Genomic DNA, 20,460 nt, shown 5'->3' on the forward strand with positions numbered 1-20,460 from the left:
CGTCTGTCTGTTCTCTCATGAACATGAAAGGCAGCACATGTCAGTCACATCGCCTGATCTATAAACAGCCAACACCCAGCTGAATTCCGCAGCGAGAGTGAAAGTGAAAGTGAATCAACCCTTGGGCAGGTGTCGGTGACGGTTCGACACTTGGCTCATTTCCTCCCCAGAGCTTCCCCCTCCCACACCGGCACCGGCACCGCCTGCCCTGCTGCAGCCCGGCCCTGCTTTGTGGTTACTGTCTCAGTCACTGTCAAGGTGAGGCCAAACAGGAAGCCTTGTGGTTCATTTACAGTCTCTGCACCCTCTGCATGCTTTCAAAATGAACACTGATGCCTAGTCAAGTTTTGTGCTAGAGCTCCCTCTGTGTCAATGTGAAACAACCCTTTTGTTGAAGTCATAATCCCTTTAAGATGTGCCACTGCACTGCTGCACACCCAGTTCTGCCAGTACTGGTTGCCAGTGTGGTGAACAGGCCTGTGTGGAGCTTCAGCCAAGACAATCTGTTCCAGACACCTCCAACTCTCTGCATAAAGACGTTTTTTTTTTAAATGCACAAAAGCCATTAAATTCACATCACTCCAAAACAGCAAACTGAACTCTCCAAAATTAATCCTGCTCTGTCAAGTGTAGCGCCCTTTCAGAAGCCTAGATGGAGCTAGACTGCAGAGTCTTTGTGTTTGTCGTCGCTTCGGAGGGGAATAAAAGTGCTCGGCACATGAAGGACCGCCTCAGAGACACAGCCAGACAGGTAAGCAGGCAGCCAGGGCAGGAAACTGTCAGGAATTACTGAAGGCATGGATTGAAAGAGCTTGTCGATACATTGTATTTCTTTGCAGAAGCAAATGGTGCAACTTGTGATTCTCGCAAGAGGGTAAGTCATTTGTTTTGTTTGTGTGTGTGTGTGTGTGTGTGTGTGTGTGTGTGTGTGTGTGTGTGTGTGTGTGCCATTGGTTATGTCTAACATCATCCAGATTTACTTTAATTTTTTAGTGTACCAGTACTATGCATACTAACTTGTACATATGCCAGCTGATAGACACTGACACTGATAGAGATTGTATAGGATTGTATAGGAACAGCAGCACAGATGTGAGATTACGTGTCGTGTCACAAAACCTGGGATTGTATTAACAAGCTGTCTTTTTATGCACAGCGTGACTGTATGAGGGACTTAATTTATATATGTTTGATACATATGCATGTACAAACAACATGCATGTGTGATGTGGCACAGTTTCATTATTACTAAAGTAATAATACTAAGTACCAAACCAACACATATCCTTAGGACAAGCATTAGGATTTCTTACAATTCCTTATAATATGTAGTTTAATGGTTTTTCCCTCTGACTCTGGTGACATCTGCTGGATTGACCATATTTACCTGAATCAATCTTCTGCAGGTGCATACATAGGATAGATCTACTGTTGTGCTTTGTTGCCTGAAAGGTGGACCACATTTTCTCAGCAGAGACACGTGTGTGTGTGTGGGTGTGTGACATGTATGCATTACTGTGGGTTCATGTGTGTGTGTGTGTGTGTGGCTGCAATTGGTAAACTGAAACCTATGCACAGGAAATTCAAATATTATGTGCAATCATACCCTGGTCAGAAAGTCACTGTTTCACTATATCCTCCGTAGCCTTTCCCATAACCCCATTAAACGACAATTAAACAGCTTACGAAGTCACCTCCTTATAGTAGCCGGCTAAGAGTCATTGTGAGCGGTTGCACGATCAGTGTATTGGCGTATTATACTCGACGCAAAATATCAATGTTCTTTTCTTGCTGTTCTACACTGTGCACACCATTATCATCATTATTTATTATGAATGTACATAAACACTATTTCAGACGGCTGCCCCTACATAATAAGGTCTCTGATTCATCCACAGCAATAAACAGCATTATTAAAAACAGAGACAGGATACTCACAGCACTCTAAGTGTGCAGACAGACATGCACGGGCTGGAGGGAGAAAGAATTTATTTGTCAGTGCTTGGGCGAAACAAATACGTTTGTCCTATTTGCCAACAATAAAGTCCTTTTACCGAATCTGAATTAGAATTTGAGAGTGGATACAGGCTACCCAGACTGTGAATTCCACCAATTAAGAGGAATATATGTAGTTGCATTATTCATCTTTAAAAAAAACTAAAACAAACTAACACATTTTTTTCCTCCCGAGTTACGGATGCCTTACGCTGCCTCACAGTGGAGTGAGCTGATCCTGTTTAGCCACAGTGAGAGATAGACACATTTTCAATCTGACAGTCTGATTGTCTGAGCACAACATGGAACTGACTGACAAGAGGACAACATTTAACCACTGTGCCTTTTTATACCCACCGACACTGCACACTCATCTCATGTACTTCCCATTCCAACGGACGCACTACTGCGGTAAACAACAGAGTCTACAACAGAGGAAGTACAGACCAACCAACACTCTCTCTCTCAGACTGGAGCACCGCATTACTGCTAAGTGAGTGGGCCACAGAGAACACACGCTTCAAACTGGGGAAAACTAAAGAAAAAAGATTAATATAAGTAATCATAAAACATAAAAAATACAAAAACAATGAAATACATGACAGATTTTATATTGTGATGCCTCATGACGGTCTGTGTTGTTTTTAATTATTGCACAGGCAGCAATACCTGAGGATGGGTTCTCAGGTGTTAAATATTTGCACTCTTGAGGCCAAACACGCCCTGTGGATCTCTTTCCTGGGAGGAAAATGAAACAGAAAGTCCAGGGGACCACTGTGGGGGTTGGAAGGGAGGGGGGAAGGGAGTTTGGAGGGGTGTGCGTGTGCAGAGTCTCTACACCATTGACACACAAAGAGACATTTCCCAATCTCCTCTTCTTTTTCCTTTCAGTCTTTAATCCCCCTGCCCCTGGGAAAAGAGAGAAATAAACGAGACAACCAAAAACAAGAATGTGTTTGCCGTCATTCTTATTTCATGTCCCTTGATGGCTTTGCTGGCTGGGATTCTGGGGGTACCCACAGGAGAGGACTCTATGGGCACAGGAACCCCACTCTCCACCACACCTCCATTCACAGGCTGTGAATTCACACCTCCGCTCGCCTGGAAACAGAACACCCACACACGCACACGCACGCACGCACATGCACACACACACACACACACTCCCTTCACCTTGGTACGTTCTAACTGCATAAACAAATTTCTAGTCACTAACCACTCTTGTCTTCCGCAGGTAAATAAGCAGTTATCACTGTGAGTCACTTGACCCAGATATGCAGTTATGCAAAATAAGAAAAAATAAATAACAAATCTGCTGGATTTTTAAATGTATTTACTCCCTCTTCCAAGCCATGTTGTTCTACTTAAATGCAAACACCTATGCACGTGTGACCCACTTTTCCTAATAAATACATTCATAAACACTTACAAAGCTGCAGCACCCCCAGTCTCCTCCCCTTCCTCTCTGCATTCACACAGTACCACCGTGAGAGCCAGGCTAGTGCAGTTCAAATAGGAAACACACAGGCTCTGGTCTGTGCTGACACCCTGTGCAGTACACATGAAACAGGTGGATGAGGGAACCCATCAACATCATTGTTAGTGTATGAAAATAATGCTAATAACAACAACAATAAGAAGAAGAATTCTGAATGCAGAATATTTGATTGAAATATCAAGCACTGTTATCAATCAACACCACAGAATTTAATTTACCTGCTTTGGATTACTTTAAAAGGGTGCATTTAGAAAGATCAGTTTTCAGACAACAGTGGTTTATCCATTAACCCGCTGACTATAAAACGCTGAAAGGTTTTGTTCACAGATATGTAATCAGTCAAGACAGCTGAAGTTCACTAAAAGACCATTTCCTCCTAAATAAATTAAAGTAAAAATATCTCAGGTGCTTTAGTTATTGATCCCCTTAGCTAAACACCTTTTGTTTTTTTGTTTGCACTGCAGCAGTGTAGAGTAGTAGTTATGCCTTGACTTGGGCACCTGCTAAGAAATATAATAATACAGTATTTATGTAGACATACCGAATCTCACTTAAGCATACAAATTTCACTTATATAGTTCAATGACTTTTCACTGTGCTTTTTTCTTCTCGAGCTGCAGCTCCTACATATGTCCCAGCACGGCTGAACAGTGGAGGTCAGGGGTGTAGTGGCAGCCTCTGTGCGAGAGAGACACACATAAGCCCACTCTCGAGTAAGTCTGACATTTAAACAACGCCGTTCTGGGAATAAAACTTCACCTCCTGTTACACTACAGTTGCAGCCCAGCCGGAAAAAAAATGGCATTACACTAAAGCGCAACAGAGCTTGAACATCTGGGTCTGTGTGAACTGAATATGCCCTGATCTGTGAGAACTGCGATGTGTACCTGTGCTAGACAGGGCTGATACACAGCACAAGACTCCGCTCACCGCCTCTTATCACACCATACAGTCACCATCTCTGTATTCGTCTGTCTGCTCTTTAGCCTCCACCTCCATTTATCTCTGATCTCTCCAGTTTCTCGAGTCCGCAGCGTTCAAACAGCCGCAGCAGACGCTCACGTTGCCCCTTATCGCTTGAGAGTGTGTGTGCATGTGTGAGTTGTGAAAGAGGGCAGGGAACATACTTTTTAATAAATGAAGATGGGAGAGTTTAGATACAAAAGAAAGGGAAGAGAGAAAATGTGACATGATCTTTAATGTCGAAAATGAATACAGGACCGGAGTCTGAACCCCCCACCCTTCACCCTCCACCCTCCACCCTCCACTTCTTTACGAAGTTAATAAATCTGGCAGCACCTTGCTGTTTAAACACAAATATTGACAGTGGCCAAACAAGCTCACTTCACATATGGGTATATATATATATATATATATATATATTTTTATAAATAAAGACTTCAATTAAATGTTAGTCATCTCCACACTGAGAAGATGCGAAACAACAGGTTCATGCTTCAGTAAGGATGGGGAACTCCACAGGGAGTAGCAGCCTTCTCAGAGCTCCTCACAATAACCTGCAGCTCAGTGCATTTTCCTGTAGTGATGTTTTTAACCCCTTATAGGATCGCAGTGCATTTACATGTTAGTTAAGAAAATAAATAATGTAATTTGGGTCGGCTAAAGGTGTCTGCTTAATGACTGAATAATAATAACAATTAAAAAGAAGAACAATTAATAATAATAATATTGGTTCATATTTTGAGATTGTATTGGTATGTGTGGTTCTTAATTCAGTGCAATGCATTGATGCAGGCTGGATTTTTCCCCTCAGTCTCTTAAAAAAAGTTCAGAACACCTTTTTTGAATTTTAGAATCCTTAACAAAACCAAAGATTCATCATCCGACCAAAAGTAACTGCTCCTCTCTTAACCTGCCCTCATGTTTTATTTTACAGCTTTAAAGGCATTAGTTTTCATGGGTTCGGCCTTATATTCGGTATACATTGCAGAATATATATTCTGAGCCTGGATATCCTTCCTGATCTTCAGTGTTAAGGTTGGGTATTGTGACAGGGTTGCAGCTGTGGAAAGGCACACATAATGGACAAATACATTTTTCTTCTCCTCCTTGTGCACACCCACTCTCGTTCATGCCAGTAAACGAGCTCTCTATTCGTGAACGAAGCTAAAACTCTCTGGTATTAGCTGCATGCATGCCACTGCGCACCGCTTCTGTAGAACCGGGGGGAAATAACTGAAAACAAAAGTGCATGACTGAACTTGAATAAAAGGGGAAGTGAGATAGGAGAAGCTGTTCTGCAAACGTTTCACTCTAGTTCTGTCTAATCAACAGCTTAAAATGAGTGGCTGACAGGCCTGTTTGCGGTGTGTGTGTGTGTGTGTGTGTGTGAGACAGAGAGAGAGGCAAAATGACAAACAGAGAGAGATTATAACATTGATGAAACATATCTGTGTGCTGGCATCTGGTTTTCCTTGTCTATAGCAGATAGGGAATTTATATCAGACAAAAAGAGAGACAGAGAGGAAGACGGTGAGGGAGAGAGAGATCAAGAGAGATTGGCAGCGATTTAGAAATGTCCCAAATTTACGCATTAACGGCCAACAAGAACCGTCCTCATCCCGAGTCAATCTGCAGATTACAGTGGAATGGGATTGCAGTGATGCAGTGCACGGGCAGCACCAGCAGCTGTTCATTCAGAGCGAGGCGTCACTTCACAGCTGTAAGTCAGTTTAGTGGCAACTTCAACATCAAAAGAGTTGGGAGTGAGGCAGTAAGGGTCAAGGGTTGTATTATTTACGTTTAATGCTTGATGTGTTAAAACAATACAGTTTAAAGTTTAGATATATATAATAACTCTTAAAAAAAAAAGACAGCATTATCAGAACTAGCATTCACTTTTTCAGCAATTTGAGCTACAGTAGCTCGTCTGTTGGATCGGACCACACGGGCCAGCCTTCACTCCCCACGTGCATCAATGAGCCTTGGCCGCCCATGACCCTGTCGCCGGTTCACCGCTTTTCCTTCCTTGGACCACTTTTGATAGGTACTGACCACTGCAGACCGGGAACAGCCCACAAGAGCTGCAGTTTTTCCTGCTTCTAACACATCAACTCTGAGGACAAAATGTTCACTTGCTGCATAATAGATCCCACCTGCTGACAGGTGCCATGATAATGAGATTATCAGTGTTATTCACTTCACCTGGCAGTGGTAATTGTGTTATGGCTGATCAGTGTATATTTTAAATTTTCAGTGAAAATACATTTTGTTTGAAGAAAAGCAAATCATTCTGTAAAAACTGTGCATTTCATGCTTAAAGAAGATCATTCTGTATAGAACCAGCACATTCTCAAGATGAACAAACAGGTCTCAGTGTGAAGCAGCTGATTGGTTGGCATCCTGGAAAGGGGGATTGTGGGTATTTGCTTTAATGCGGTACCCTGTAATCTGCGAGCGCAGGGTGCAGTTGACCCTCCAGGATTGCAGTGGATTCTGAAAGGATTACTGCTTATCCGTATTAGCAGCTGCAACTCTGCCACAAATCCTCTGGATAAATGTCATGTAAAGTGGAATTCATTTATTGATTTCTTTTGAGGGCCACCTCACAGCCACAGAATGCACAATGTTCATGTCATTTATAGTTTATAAAGGGGTAGGGAAGCTGGGGTAGGAGGGATGTGTGTGGGGGGTGTAAGAGGGGGATAGCATCAACAGGGGGAAGATACATTTCTCCTGGCAAGAGAAGCCAGGCAGCAGCTTAGTCATATTCCTGAAGGGAATTTTTCCGCTTTCTCTTTTCTCCCAAATGAGAACCTTTAGATGCATTTTGTGCAGGAAGCGACCCGTCACCGCTCAGCGCAGCGTACACATGCAGTGTGCGATCCGAGAAGAATACTGGGCGACACAGAGGGAATGACAATTGAGCAGACGGCTTGTGTTGACATTCAAAGAGTGTTGACCTGAGCCAGGGGATCCATAGACATCAGAGCTGTTATGTTTACTAGATCGATTTTTTTCCTCATTTTTTAAATAAATATATAAATATATATATATAGATTGGAAAACCAAACACGTTTGTAGAATCAACACTGACTCACAATCCCGGATCTCTGGAGGATGCCGGCAAATCACACACATCTACAGTCTCGGAGTCTGACCGTTACGTATGAAACGCCCCACCACTAGCACTACTGCTACCACACATAGTCAGGTCCAGAACTCCATCTACCATTCGACAATCTTCAGTGAAACAAGGCAGAAACAAGAGTATCAACCACAAGCCTCCAAAAAGACATAACACAGACTAAATATATATAAATATAGTAAAATGTTTTTATTTCCACCTCCCGATAACCATACTTAATTGAAGAGGGCTGTTTGCAACAATTCTGCAGTACAGTGTGCAGGACCTGCAACAATTCCAGGAAGGCCTAATTACATTTTTAAATTTAAAAACTCATTCTCCATTGGGATGTAGCCACAGAGGTTTGAACAGGTCACTAAGGTGCCCTCTCTGCCCACCCTAGAGGTTTTGCTGGTGTGTTTTCTCTTGCAAACTATGAGCTGTGTATGAGGGTATGTATTTGATGTGCTACACCATCTCAGTCTCAGCCAGATTGGTAGTGATCCTCCTCCGAGTTTGGATCCCATCTTTGTTTAAGGAGATGTGGGGATTTTCCTGGGGGATCTAAAACCTGAAGACGTTTGGACACTGGGACTCAGACCAAGAATATGTTTGAGTGCGGATTTGTTTCTAGGAAGTCCATTCTAGCTGGATTGCTCTGGAAACGTTTTTTGTTTTCTGAAATAATTGAACTTCAGTCTGTCTTTGAACAAATCTGACACACAGTAAAAGAGACAGAAGAGCAGGAGAGAGAGGTGTTGCCTAACAAGATCAAAATCCAGTGTCTGAAGAAACCTGCTCTCAGTCTCCAATACAATGCGATGAGAAATGTCTGCGTAATCCCTTTGCTGTGCACACACACAGTAAAAAATAATCTGTTTCCTCATCAAAATCACTTTTTTTTCTTTTTTTGGTGCTATGGGGAAGAGAATCTTCAAAAGCCCAGATCTCTGGAGTGAAGGTATGTTTATTTGTTTGCAGGCTGGCATAAAAAGGGTCAAAATCCTGTTTCCGAATCTTAATCATCTCTCTCTGTGTTGTTCTCAAGTTTGCACAAGGCACCTGGCTGCCTGGCTAATGTGCTGTGAATGACAAAACAACGCCAACTGCAGACAGCCGATTGATCACGGCACCGCGAACAGAATGTAACCACAATGGGAAGAAACAAACAAGCAACCAACGACAGTGACGACGACAACTTTGGAAAACTGACAAGACTTTAGAGACTTGAGAATTAGAGGAGAAAGAGCTCACTAAACTCCTGCAGGGAGGTCATTACAGCTCCAATTACTTTTCTGATTAAGTCACAGTTTTGAATCAATGGCAAATAAAGGTCTTTTTCCAATTGGTCTACCAGCTGTGGAGAAAAAAATCCAGAAGTTAGGATTGTTCACAGATGTAAAGATGTTACGGGCACCTGTCTTCTGATTTTCTGAAATGGAAAACATTGGGTTACCAGGATGGCATATTTATTTTTCTCAACATGTGTGATGGATCAGGCCAAAACCAAACACAACAGCCCCTGTCTTGTTGTCATAATGTAGACTTGAGCCGCATATAATAGGACTTCCTGCCACAGACCTTGCCCACCCCCCACCCCCACGACTCCGGCCCTTCCCCATCCAGCCGTCCACTTTCCCCTCACTCCACTGTGTCAAGGAGACAACAGTGTCCTGAACAGATTATGAATGAGGATCTGTGAAAGGAGCTTATGTGGAACGATAGTAATCTTTCATTAACAGTTACTAACTGTCCAGGAAGCGGGTGGAGGGGATAGTTTTCAAGTTAAGAAGCGGTATTACAATGTCTTGTGGCAACCTGTGGAATCACACATACAGCAAGTAAAAAACCAAATGAATCTCAGTGCCTACCTCATTTCCTAGTCTGAGCTGCAGACATATCGTGCACTTTCCACGCTATCTGACATAAGTGAGACAGATTTACAAATGTGCCGAACAAACAAACACTGAGGCCGGTCTTTAGAGGCAGAGGAATTTAGGATGATATTATGTCACTCTGTATCAGGACGGTAATGCCTTTGTTTACAAGGAATATTTGGATAGATGCTCATTTGCACATTTTTGTAAGGTATTGAAAACACAGACAACGTGCATGAACAAAACTGGATGTGTAAGCAAACATCACACACACACACACACACACACACACACACACACACACACACAATTTTAGTTTGGATTTTTTAAATAATAACTGGTTTCAAAATCAGAATCAATGCATTTCAGCTTGTCCAAAAATGTGTGAGGTGTGTGTGATGTTAATTGGCAGGGAGGCTGTATTTCCTGGCTTGGATGCCACAGAGGCAGAGTGTCTGACACTGATGCTGCCGTCTCCTCGGCCTGTTCAGCACAGGGGGATTGGCACCAGCCTGGCAGAGCTTGACTGCACGTGCAGCACAGCCCATTGAGACAACATGCCAGCAAACAGCTAATACTATTCTATCTATCCATCCATTTTCAATAACAGGTGCATGGTAAACCAGAGTCTATCCCAGCAGGCACAGGGTGCAAGGCAGTGTACATTCGGGATGGGACACCAGTCCATCGCAGGACAGAACACACAACACACCACAATATCATCATGTCTTTGTGGTGTTGGAGTGTGCTGCCCTTAAATAACAATAATTCAAATGTGTTTATTTGTTTCAGGTATCTCTCTGTACAGGGGGAGAAAAAAATAAAATGGCAGTGAGCCTTACAGAACCGCCAAAGGTCAACAAATTAACCAGAGAGAACCTTACAATAACAGAGAATGGCTGGCAGAGGACTTGGGTCTTTGCAGGGATTACACAGTTTCATTCTGTTGACATTCATGAAAAGGACTATTGTAGGCCTGTGTAAACGGGGGCCTAGCACAGAGCTCTGTCACACAACCTGCGTGTCCACAGAGCCCTTCAGAGCCTCCACTTGATAGCTCTTGTTTTGTGTGTTTGCGTGTTCCCTCTGCCAAGGCTTATGTGACTAAAATCATTTGGCAGATAGCGTGGGCCCACAGTCGTGCAATTGGTGTGCTTATCTCCACTGTGGCTACTCGAGCACAAGTAGCTGAACACAGTCTGGCTGCAAAGACATGCCGGGATGAAGCCGGGCACTGAGCAGTGGTGGCGAGGATGTGGATGTGAAACCCCCGTGCTCAGGGGCCTGCCCGTTGTGGGCGTCTCAGAGCTGCAGAGGCGCGTTACCGCTTTCAGTTGAGTCTCTGAGCAAAACAGGGAAACGGTCTCACTGTACAGTTGCGCAAGAGATAGCAGCGCGTCCACAGCTCTCTTCTGAAGGCAATTACTGTCATGTCAAAACACACCTGAACAACAGACCAGGCCCAAAGTGGCAAGATGCCAGTGTACAAATTCTTATTAATGTTTACCTGATGCAGCTGGTAAATACTCCAATACTCACTGAAGAAACTCTGAGGTGGCTTGGTAATACATGGTGTTTGATCCTGTTTTAACAGATACTGATTCTTATATCTTTAACAGTCATTCTACCCAGGGGCTCCCACAGCAGAGAATTATTAATTGAACTGCTTGTGATTTAACACAATCACACACTGCAAATGTATGAAAAAGAACAATCAAATGCTTAAGCTAACAAAGATCTTTTTGTATCAATGAGAAAAAAAAACACTCACTTATAAAACAAGACCAGATCTTGTAGACAGTTAGAAATGACTTTGCCTTGGAGGATTTCCCCAAGCATGAAAATGCACTGAAGCTCCGCCAAAACAATATTATTGCTGCCCTAATTAGTGTTATAAACAGTCATTGAAAGGCTTTTAGTTTTCTGTCTGCATGTTGCGTGGGGCTTAGGGATCGATGCTTTTCTGTAGCAATCCACTGTAAACTGGTACCATGCATTAGGAGGCTCAAACTGCCAGACTGCGGGCTCATCCATCTCTCAAACTGCATCTCAGAAGCTCCGAAGCACAGAATAGAACTCTTTAGGCATGAGACCGGAGAACCTGCTTTGTTCTGGCCCATTCTTGGGAGCTCTCGGGCTCTCAGACCACCAACCCCCTCTGTGGCCCTCAGAGTCCCCTGCACACTCAGGTTTGTCAAGGCAAGAAATTGTAATTTAATATCAGATGAAAAAAACACTAATATCAAAGACATCTTCCTGACAGACATTTATTCTGGTCCCTCTTCAGCACTGAATATGTTGATGTACAAGTAGAGCAGTTTCCTGCCTTTGAGTTAATGAATTACTGTGACGTGCTGCCCTGTTGGCACTTGATATGCAACCTCCGCCCCCTCCGTGCCCCTCCCCGTCTCATCACACCAGTCTGTCCCTATAGACAGTGTTACTGGGCATCAATATTGTTTCAGCTGATGGTGATTTCCAATTGTGTGCAGTTATTCATCATGACTTCTTCCCCATGTGCGCTTTTGTGACAAGCCATGCAGCACAGCCACCTCCCAGCCGGGCCCCAAAGGGGGTTAATGTACTGTGCACTGAGTTGCATTATGTCAACAATCAGGGAATTGGGTTATCCCATCAGACTGGGAAGAATCGCGAGGACTGTCTTGGCAACCGGCCCTCTCGTAATTACCGCGGCGGTGGAGTGCTAAATTGTATCGCTCAGCTGACGAGGTTACACAAAACACAAAAGCCTGAGCAATTATTAAGAAGCAGGGCCTGTCTCTTTAGTGCACGACGGAGCATGCTGGGACGCTGGCTCAGAGACGGCACATAACAACTTATTGTACATATTCAAAAATGATTTCTTTAGGTCGTGAGCAGGGAAAATGCCACACATAGCATATGCGCTCATCTATAATATAGGCACCTAACAGACGATCAAACTCCCCCCCATCCACAAGGCACGCAGAGCTTTAATCACAGGGCGTTGCAATGATGCAATGGACAGGCTCTGGGAGCATCAGCACTGCAGGGTATTTCTCTGCATGGCTGTCACTTCACAACTACACATGTGAGTACTGTGTAAAAAAAAAAAAATACCCCTGTGATTGTAGTGGACAATCTTTAAACCTCCCAGCCGTTGGAATATCATGCAGCACAAGCACTTTGTGATACGAGCCGCCACAGACAAGGGAGTCTCAAAATGAAAGCGACAGAGCAGGGCAACCGGCTGCTTCCGGATGCAGATTCTGGCCCGAATGTTTGGCGTCTGAATGATTTTGACAAGAGGCGTGTGTTACATTGTATTTCCCTGCCAAGACCTGGCCACACTCCGTCCCACACGTCTCCTCGTTCCTCCCATTGCTGTAAGATACTTGATAGAACATAATTGTCATAATCACGCCCCAAGTAACTCCAGGTCAGGAGACGTCGAAGAGAGAAAGTTTTCCTCCTGGCTCTTTTCGATGTGAAATAGGGCAGTCTGTGCACACTCAAGATCTCATTTCACACATATTCACAATTCAGCCAGATAAGACACTGGACACTGGGACAGAACCTAGAGGGTTTAAAGCAGTAACCAAACCTGCTTGATCAAGGCTCTTGTCAGTGAGATTACCGCTTTGCGTGTCACCTAACTGGCCATACGCAGGCTTCCCCCCTCCCCCAAGGAACGCAGCCTTAGCACACAGCAAAGGGCTTGAATAAGGCAATGGGCAGTCATAACTTTTCAATTGTTATTTCATATTAATTATCCGTTGACTTCCTCCTTTCTGTTTTTGAGCTGTGAGAGGGTCTGAATACTTTGGCAAGGGGCTGGATTTCAGGATTAAAAACAATCAGACAGTGGCATGAATGGGTGCAACTTAGTCGGTTAGTGATGATCACGTAAATTAAAGTTTTATCCGGGGGACGGGACTCCATAGGAAGCCAAAGGAAGTGTCAGCCTGTCCTTACGCAGCTGGCAAACACGGAAGGGCCCTTGCAGATTATGCTTGGCGGGACGGGGTGCACTTCGGTGACTCAGAGTTTTCTGTGCTATTTAAAATGGCCTAGAAGGAATCCAATGAATGCTTTAACCTTGGCAGACAGGTCTATTGTCCAATAGAGCACAAACAAGCAGGGATGGGGAGGGCAGAGAGAGGTCACGGGCAAAGGGAGCTCAGAGCCCGTGCTGGGGTTTTAATGCGGCTCAGTGCTGTGACGAGCAAGACTGACTGCGCAGGGGGTGGGGAGGGGGGCACAGCAGGAAACTGGCTGTGCTATTCTCTTTACCTGTGGATCAGCTCAATTAAACCTGTAACATCCTATCAAAGGGAACCTACAGATCCTGTTTTCCTGCTATGACACTTAAAAGAATCATATGTGTCAATTTAACTGAAATGAAATTGAAATTACAGTGCATGATTAGAAAGAGGGATCAGGCAGAGGATTTACCCTCAATCTCTCGGTCTGTCTCTGTTGTTGTGGTCTACCTCACAGGCCCTCTCTGAATGATACAGGACAGAGATCGATGTGACTGTGCTGCGAGGAAGTCACAAGCAGCACAGCCAGGATTTCCTGAGCAGTTGACAAAGCACAGATGCTGACACACACACACACACACACGCGTTGACACAGACACAATAACCGAGACACACACATGGAGGCACTGCGACACACATGCACACATAGGTAGTATCACACACACACACACACACACACACACACAGGCACTTACACTGATCAGCCATAACATTATGACCACTGACAGGTGAAGTGAATAACACTGATCATCTCGTTATCATGGCACCTGTCAGTGGGTGGGATATATTAGACAGCAAGTGAACATTTTGTCCTCAATGTTGATGTGTTAGAAGCAGGAAAAATGGGCAAGCGTAAGGATCTGAGCGACTTTGACAAGGGCCAGATTGTGATGGCTAGACGACTGGGTCAGAGCATCTGCAAAACTGCAGCTCTTGTGGGGTGTTCCCGGACTGCAGTGGTCAGTACCTATCAAAAGTGGTCCAAGGAAGGAAAAGCGGTGAACCGGCGACAGGGTCATGGGCGGCCAAGGCTCATTGATGCACGTGGGAAGCGAAGGCTGGCCCGTGTGGTCCGATCCAACAGACGAGCTACTGTAGCTCAAATTGCTGAAAAAGTGAATGCTGGTTCTGATAGAAAGGTGTCAGAACACACAGTGCATCGCAGTTTGTTGCGTATGGGGCTGCGCAGCCGCAGACCAGTCAGGGTGCCCATGCTGACCCCTGTCCACTGCCGAAAGCGCCTACAATGGGCACGTGAGCATCAGAACTGGACCACGGAGCAATGGAAGAAGGTGGCCTGGTCTGATGAATCACGAGTTCAAGGTGTTGACTTGGCCTCCAAATTCCCCAGATGTCAATCCAATCGAGCATCTGCGGGATGTGCTGGACAAACAAGTCCGATCCATGGAGGCCCCACCTCGCAACTTACAGGACTTAAAGGATCTGCTGCTAACGTCTTGGTGCCAGATACCACAGCACACCTTCAGAGGTCTAGTGGAGTCCATGCCTCGACGGGTCAGGGCTGTTTTGGCAGCAAAAGGGGGACCTACACGATATTAGGCAGGTGATCATAATGTTATGGCTGATCGGTGTATATTAACTTTAGTGGACAGACTCCTTTCGGCCCAAGCCATTTAGTGGAGCCCGGCCTGTGACTGAAGCGCTGCATGATGGATTTAACACAAAGGCCTCAGGCATTTCATAAAGCAGGAAAAAATATAGAACTATTAACCACTCAGAGTGGGGCGGCTTACATTTCCATTTTATTAAGGCTTCTTGCCAACATTAGCAGGAGCCTACACTGAAACTAACAGAGGTGCATTTTTAAGAGCAATCACTCTCGCCAGCTGTGACTGTGCTGCGAAACTGGGTTAGTGTAACAGCCAATGACTGGAGTGCTGAAGACAGAGTACAAAAACAGTAGGGTAGAAAAAAAACAGTCTTACTTAAGAATGGGGCGAGGCAACACTGTACAAAAACAAAAATCCCTCCTCGTCATTCTGTCAGCGTCAGGATTTTTATTTAGCTTTGACGTTTACCAAGACCGTCAATATGTAAACCACACAGAGTGCCGCCTCTTTGAGTGAAGACTAAGAAAAAAAAATGAAGCCAAGCAACCTGTAAAGTCTCTCACAGGAAAACAGGGACAAACGGGGACAGTAACTTCCAAAGCTGTGCAGTCTGTAGCAAAGATATGCTACAAAATAGCCAGCAATGGACAATTACCATAGATCCAAGAATTGACCGCTATGGTAAAATACTGCAGTGTTTCAGTATATGCATACCAGGGAGCTGCTGCCCGGGCTTCCTGTAGCAACTACTGTACACCCTGTCTGGGGTTTAAAGAGTCAATTCATCAGCTCAATTAAGTCGTTAATACTGGAGAAGACAGAGAGGCAGCAGGTTTCTAGGACAGGGGTCAAACAGTCGTGATGCATGCCACAGCAACACACACAGGCAGACACACACAAACACATGTATTGAGACACACACGCAGGTAGTGACACGCAGACACACAGAAGCACGGACAGACACACGCTTGAGACCCACAGAAAAACCTGCCCCCTGCCTGACTTTAATATTTATGTACTGAAAAATACCTCGCAATAAAACAAACATTCAAGGAGTTTTTATCTGGTGCGTCGAGTCCCCTTTTCCAAGATAACACACAGACTTGACCAGTCTGCACACACAAAAGACTTAATTCAGCACAGCAATGGTCACGCCCATCTCTTCTGTAGAAAAAAGATAACAACCCTTAAATAGTCTGCGTTTTTTAATCCCTTTTAGGAACAGTCTATGTATATACAGTGCGAGTGCTTCACAGTGTCTGCCATAGTTTAAGTTTAATCGACTGTAAGAGAGACCAGATTTGACGCCCTTTATTGTGGGGCTTCGAGCACGCTCCACTGAAGTCGATGCATATTCCACGGCCGAGCTGTCAGTCATGTGACAGTGACTGAGACTGCTCCATCACAACCAGGGCTTTGATGTCTATTTTCAAACTGGACCTGGAAATTGGATATAACAGGTTTATCCTGTTTTGTCTGCACTTGGCAGGCAGTAAGGCTACACCCAGTGTTAAAAGTAAAGTAACAGGTTGTGCAATTTTAGCTACAGTATACAGTGATACAATAGAGCTTCAGGCTGGCGTTGGAGCATTGGTTACTGTATGTGATTACTGAACGATATAATTAAGCCCTGCTATATTATGAGCTGCTATGCCATGCGTGTTAGACCGGATCAGTGGCGTAGCTCAGTGCATTACTCTGTTTCTTTGTGAATGTGCATTATTTGAAATCTGGGAGCAGTCTTTCAAACCTTTGCTGAACAGTGGACTCCAGACTAGATGGCCAGTCAAGTTGACCTCGCACTAGAAGGAAAAGCTTCCCAGGCACTTCCCGACGTTCCTGAGGTGGACTGGTACGACTTCAACACCCTGGTAGCAGCATTACAGCGGCCCTTCGGATCAAGACCGCCATGTTCCATATAGGTCCAGAGTTCAACTAAGCCCCGCTCTGGCCCGGGAGTTCGGCAGTGCCCCTGAGGGCGCAACGGAATCAGGGAACAGCCTCTCAAACTTCGGCTCCACAGTGCATATAGTAGACACAGACAATTGTTAACTTTAAAGTTGATCTTGTGTTCCCATTGCTGGCAAGTGCCTGTCACAGCCTCCCTCCCTTATCCCTCTGAGTCTCAGATTCTGTGTACAGCCCTCATAAGGATAGTGTAAGAACACAAATACTGAATAAAGAGTACCCTGTGGTTTTTTTAAGTGTTCTGTGCTTTGATACTACCTAGTAATTACAAAATTGCTACAATAATAATTATAGGGATCCAAATTTTGGGTGTCTTAAATCGTGTGCTTTTCAACATTTAAACAATAATTAAGCCTTTTTTTCCACATTTATAAATATTCGTATTTAAAAAATAAATAAATAAATGCTTAATATCTGTTTTGAAAAATAAATATTTATTCAAACTGCAAATGTTTAACTGAATCCTGTACCTGGGTGTTGCAAAATGAAATATTTAGCATTGCAATACATATTGAGCTTTAATCTAAAATGTTATTTGCAAGCTAAATATTTAGCTCCAACATAAATATATATCTTGTAATCTAAATCTAAATCTTAAATCTTAGTTTTGCAAAATAAATACGTAGTTAACATGCAAATAAGTCCCACCCATTTCGAGCCCATCTGTTGTACATCAGCCTTCTCTGAGTAGAGGCATGGGCGTGTGTGACCGTAGCTCTATAATCTGGGCTGTGTTTTCGTGAAATGACATATCAGTCAGTAAACCAGTCAGTCATTGTGTCAGTCAGTGACAAAAGCACGTCGAAGGGGACAGGGGGCATGACATAGTGGTCAAAAGTGTTGCAGCCTCCTCATCATACATTAGCTTTACCACTACCTCTCAGTCTGTGAGTGAGTGCCCGCTTTATGTTTTGCAAAGAGGGACTACTGTACCTCCACCTTGACAGAATGCATTAGTGTACCAGACAAGAAGTAGGCTTCGTCCACATTACTATCGATTTCCAGTCGCCACTGTCATTGTGCAAGTGCTGTATTAGGAGATAGAGTGCAACATAAGCATTACATTATAGGCAAAGGACAGGTGTACTAAATAGGGTTTTTCTGTCATTACATTTTTAAATAAAGTAATTACATTAATTCACTTTTTCTTGCAGTTTAATGTCAAAGCATTCAAGGTAATTTAAGCAGAGGTAACTAATTTGAAGTAGACTACACTTTATCATGTTTACCACAGTTCACCTCAATATACATTACTACCACAGTACAACACACTACAGTTTATGTTTTACATGGTACACCACATTCACAATACACGTTACCGGGTTTTACCACTGTACACCACCTGCCCTTTACTGTCATTTAACTACACTTGACCGTACTCTTACCTCGGTACACACCTCTACATTTTGCTGTTGTATGGGGCAAAGGGTGGTATGGGACAAGATGTGTCTACATTAAGAAACCTGTAAGAGGCATCAGAAAGTGTAACAGACCCTGTAAAGCAAAAAGACTGAAATGCCAGTATCCCAGCGTGGCTTTGCGCAGGACCGAATTTATTACAGGGTGGCATACTGCCATCTACCGTTAGTTATTAAACATTACAACTAGGTGAAGAATGAATCAACTGGGATTTTCATCAAAGCCATCCAGAGCCCCCTCACTGCAGCTTCAAAAGGCTGTGAAATGCCAGGATAAAGAAGCACGGAATTTAATACAACTGGATGTGGTACAAGTTGAAATAACACTGATTTAGTCGGTTGAAATTTGATTTGGTTTGTTAATGCATTTTATTATGTTGTGCAAGTTATTAACATTTTAACATCCATATCTTTGTATGCATCTTTGGGTCTTTTAAAATCCGATCATGCGTTTACTGGGTGCTACTGAAACGCAGTACGATCCGTACATAACTATACAGTGCATGCACATCATCGCACGACAGACCTGCAAGAGTAACCAACACAGCTCCCTGCTTATAAACGCCTCTCGAACCCGTGCATACTAAGGGTTCATTCTACATAGGATCCAAATCCCAGACCTTTTCCAAAATGTATTATTGCACTTCCCCAGTTTCTCCAGGAATACATTAATGCTGTGGTTTGTTGGTCGCAGCTTTGCCATCATCATCATGTCTGCTTTGCAATAAGATAGTATTACTTTCCTAATGTTAAAGGTTTAGGTTTATATATTTGGTTTATGTTTCTTAGCATCGTCCCTCTAATCATAAAGTGTAACGTTAGTGTAGGACAAACAGCTAACGATGCTTTTTAAAATTGCAGACACTAGAAGAATAATGCATTGGTGTTGAACAGATCTGGACCAGAACTTCAAAGCTCTGGGATGGAGAAGCGGGGCTCTACGGTAGAGGCGGACGTGGCTCCCTCTGGTGGTGAAGGAGTATATTACCACAGCGACCTGACTGGACCGGACCAGACCGGACCAGGCTAGTCTAATCCAGGGGTGATTCGCTTATCCCACGGATCAAAAGATTAGATTCATGCCGAGGTCAGATTGCGCTAGGAGATTACTTGCAATGACTGTGCTGTACTGTGGACCTTAAATAATGATCACAATGAAAAGTAGAAGAAACAACGTCTTTGTTTTAGCATTATAAATTATTCTGGGCGAATGGGGACCAAAGTATGGGTGATTCTTCTTATTTTGTAATGTTCTTTTCTTATTTATCTTAGCAAATATAATACACTGCGCATGCAATGTGAATGCATAGGGATACAGACAGGGATAAGAAAATAAATCCAGTATTACACTAGTCTGACATCAAATAAATAAATCCAAACACCTCAACACAGCACAGACAGGTGGTGGTAATTCCCCGACCTTCCCTCAGCCAGGTGCAGGAGTGCGCCCCTACTGTACCATCTGACCTATACTGATTATAACAAATCAGATGTTTTGAGAAACCTAAACGTTTTTAATGTCAATTTGCTGGCTTTAACCTTGTTCTTTATCCTGTAGATTAGCCTATATGTAAAAGTGAATACACAGTGCATTAACAAAATAGGTAGCTATGCACGTTCATGAAGCTAACATAAGGGTAAATTGGTATTTAAAATAGAAGTTATATGTTGTACCTTGTGTTTCTTTGCACGTTTTCTACTGTGAAGACGTTGAACTTTCTGCACGTCGGAAAAAACAAACAAACGCCCCCTAGCCAAACTTTAATTCTCAATTTCTTAACACCATTTCACTGTGATGAATTGAGCAGGTGATTTGTGAAATTAATTATGTAGAGATTTGGTAAAAAGAAAATGAACTCTTTTCAGCCCTCAATGGCCAGAATTGCCTTAATTGAATAAGTTAATTGCTTAATTGATCAATACCTCACGTGGCCCCAGTCTGTCGAAATTGGCGATAAGGTAACTGACAAGACTTACTGGATGGGGGCTCCCCAAGACCGTGTTTGGTCACCACTGGTTTAAAT

At 43.7% G+C, this 20,460-nt stretch overlaps 1 long non-coding RNA gene across 1 annotated transcript; it reads left to right on the forward strand.

The window, feature by feature from the left end:
- The first annotated feature begins 319 nt into the window (after window positions 1-319).
- Window positions 320-3,315, forward strand: LOC136753469 (uncharacterized). The gene is made up of 2 exons (XR_010817435.1): window positions 320-2,488; window positions 2,887-3,315. It is a non-coding gene; the product is annotated as an uncharacterized LOC136753469 (long non-coding RNA).
- The last annotated feature ends 17,145 nt before the right edge of the window (window positions 3,316-20,460 follow it).

Source organism: Amia ocellicauda, chromosome 7 (genome assembly GCF_036373705.1).
Source record: "Amia ocellicauda isolate fAmiCal2 chromosome 7, fAmiCal2.hap1, whole genome shotgun sequence".
Classification (NCBI taxonomy): Eukaryota; Metazoa; Chordata; class Actinopteri; order Amiiformes; family Amiidae; genus Amia; species Amia ocellicauda.